The sequence below is a fragment of the Neltuma alba genome, unplaced genomic scaffold, assembly GCF_004799145.2.
Source record: "Neltuma alba isolate B1F8T4 unplaced genomic scaffold, ASM479914v2 tig00002282_pilon, whole genome shotgun sequence".
NCBI classification, from domain to species: Eukaryota; Viridiplantae; Streptophyta; class Magnoliopsida; order Fabales; family Fabaceae; genus Neltuma; species Neltuma alba.
Genome location: NW_021632806.1, coordinates 49,125 through 52,457, shown reverse-complemented (window position 1 = coordinate 52,457; position 3,333 = coordinate 49,125).

Here is a 3,333-nt window from a genome sequence, read left to right as displayed (position 1 = left end):
TGTTTATCAGAAGTGCTTGCTGTCAGAAATGTGCAAACTGTAATTCCAGAAAAAAAGTATGAAAATATATGAAAATCTTATGGAAACTTGTCATTTTCTATTGTGAACCTGTCATTTCATAAATCAATGTGGAAATTCAGTCATTTTAACAGAAAAAGTATGAAAACCTAATATGAACCTGTCATTTTAACACAGAAACTCAAATTTTTATGAATTGCTTATCAGAAGTTGTTATTCGCATTACTGAACTTGTCGTGAAGTGGGTATCAACACTTGTCAACTTGTTATTTTAAACAACTTATCAAATTTGTTATTTTCAATTATGAGCACAAGCTGAAAATCAAAATAGAAATGAAGAATAAAAATCTAGATTTGTTGGGCATTGTCTCAGCACCAAGCAATCATCACACACATTGTAAGCAAATATTACAAGTGTTGTAAATGACTGTCACTCTCCCTCAAACTCCCAGAATTGCAAATGACTGTCACTCTCCCTCAAACTCCCCGACTCTCCTCTCCTTCCACAGCAACAGAGAGAATGATGGAAGAGGTTTCATTGTCGACAAAAGAGCAGCTAAGTAAGATAAGAAAAAGTGACGGGGGATGACAATGAAGAAAGGACTACCGAAGGACATTGTGAGTTCCATATACTTTGGGAAGGAGTGAGGAGAGGGAAGAAAATTTGGAGAGGGAAGAGAGAACGAAGAGAGAGAGGAAAAGGAGGAGGAAAGGTCGGGAAGAAGATCTGGAGAGGAAGAAGGAGAAAAAAACATAAGGGCATTTTGGACATTCCACCAACATTTCATATTTGCAATTTGGGACCAGATCCTTTGAAGCTATTTTCCAAATTCATGGTCTCTAATAGCTATTTTATATATTAAAGGTTCTTTATTTGCAATATTTCCATAATTTTATACATCAACCAAAAAATATAAATATCATCACTAAAAAAATTTAAAATACATTTTTTGGGAAAATAATTGTAGGATTTAAAATTATAAGTGCCTAACAACTATTTGGTACTCCTTCAGTCCTAAATATAAGACTCATTTTGTAGTGTAATGCAGGACTGGAGGAGTATTATTTTTAGATGAAATTGAAACCATGTAGATAACGCCTAAAGATAATGTGTTTGAATAAGCAAGCAGGTGGGATATAGAGGGTAAGGGAGGGAAAGTTATTAGCTATAGGGAAGACTAATTTGTCTGTCCTTATAGTTTTACCTAATTTTAAATTGGATCCTTCTACTTTTTTTTTTTCTTTTTATCCAATCCCTAATGTTTGTTCCGTTAGTGGTTTGAGTCCTTCTATTTGTGAGATTTTATATTTGCCGTTAGTTTAACATGACTGGAAGTGACGTGGCGGTTTTTTTGAGTGAGCAACCATCTTCCTATCTTAGCCCCTCTCTCTCTCTCGATCTCTCTCCCTCTTCCGCTCACTTCCCTCCAAGCCAACACTATCATCTCTATCTCTCTCATTGTTTATATTCTCCCTCCCACCATCATAGTTTTTATCTCCTCTTGAAAAGCTCCAAAGTATGATGGTGGGAGGGAGAACACAAACCATGAGAGAGAGAGAGAGAGATGATGTGTTGGTTGGTAAGTGAGTAGAGGAGGGAGAGAGATCGAGAGAGATTAAGATAAGAAGATGGTTGCTCACTCCAAAAAAAAATTGTCACGTCACTTTCAGTCAAGTACCACTAACAGCAGATGCAAAGTCTCACGAATGGAAGGACTCCTACCACTAACGGAGCAAACATTAGGTGTATGATAAAAATACAAAAAAAGTGCAAGGATCTCATTCAAAAATGGATAAAATTATAAGGATTGGCAAATTAGTTTTCCCATAGTTATACACACACACATTGTATTGGCCAAAACTATAAATAGAGTCATCTATCTATCAGTTCTCCACCAGTTCAACTTACCCTAATAGTTGAGTTTTTCTACTCTCACATTTCTTTCTTGTATAGCGTTTTGTTGTGCCACTCAAATTTAGGCTCAAATTGTCTAAACTCTGCATCATCCGAACATGGATCCTACTCAGTAAACTCTTTGTTTTATATTTAATATTTTCAACAATAAATATTATATCACTTTAAATAATATGCTCGCATTATACTTCAAATAGCAACGTGCAACAAATTAAGAATAATATTACCCATCCTATTTGTTGGAGGTCTTGCATCTTTGGAAAAGTTAAGTATATGTGAGTGTCAGCAACTAGAATACATATTTGACAAGCTGCAAGAGGAGGAAGATGCTATGCTTCCCGCACTAAAAGAGCTGCAACTTTTCGGAGTACCGAGTTTCATTGGAATTTTCGGAGAACATCAACCCCTTATGAGTTCATCACTGCAAAAACCATTACCTCCACTTTCAAGACATAATCCTAACAAGATAAAACAAGTCTTGCTACCCATGCTTTCTCTTGATTCAAGCATGTTGTTCTTCTCTCAATAAATCGGGGCATGCCAATGAAGAGACCAATATTGTTGTTTCTGAGCATAGGCCGATTGACCACACAATCCCACTGGTATGCTACATTTGCTTTACTATTTTTGTTCAAATGTCTCTCTTATGATTTTTATATGGTTAATTATTTCAAAAATATGAATGATTTACAACTGGATAAAATAAGTCTGACTGTTGAAAATATCTATTATAATCCTCGGTATGATACATTATTTACAAATACTTTGAAGTACCTTTTCCTTTTTTCTTCTTCGCACGTGATTGAAACTTAATTTGCTAGATTGGCTACATAAAAATTCAAGACACACACACAGTCTGTGTGTGTGTGTGTGTGTGTATCTTTTGTGTCAAAAAAATGCATCGCGGTGAACATTGATTGATCTAGTATCAGTATAACATTTCATGAATGGAAAACTACATTAAATGGTTTCATTGTTGAATAACAATGTCTGTTTGTAAGGATTACTTGCACCAAATAAACGGATTGATAATGCGATACTATGCTTGTAAGACAGCTAGTACTCCATGTTGGTCATATTAAGAAAATGAAACTTGCATATCTCTCCCTTCAAATTCAGTATCGATACTGTTCACTTATCCATGGCATCAACTTTGATGTTTTTAACTGATTTTTGTAGTATTGTAAACGTTAAAAATGAATATTAAATAGATAAAATTGAAAACATTGAAAATAGCAGTATTAAAAAAATTAAAGTTGAGTAATGAAAAAATCAACTCAACAAAACTTCTAAAAGATTTCAACCAATATACAAATTGAAATTAACAAATAAATTATTTATGTCTTATACATGTCTACGATTTTTCTTCCAATTTTTCTCATACACAACTTTTAACTTGC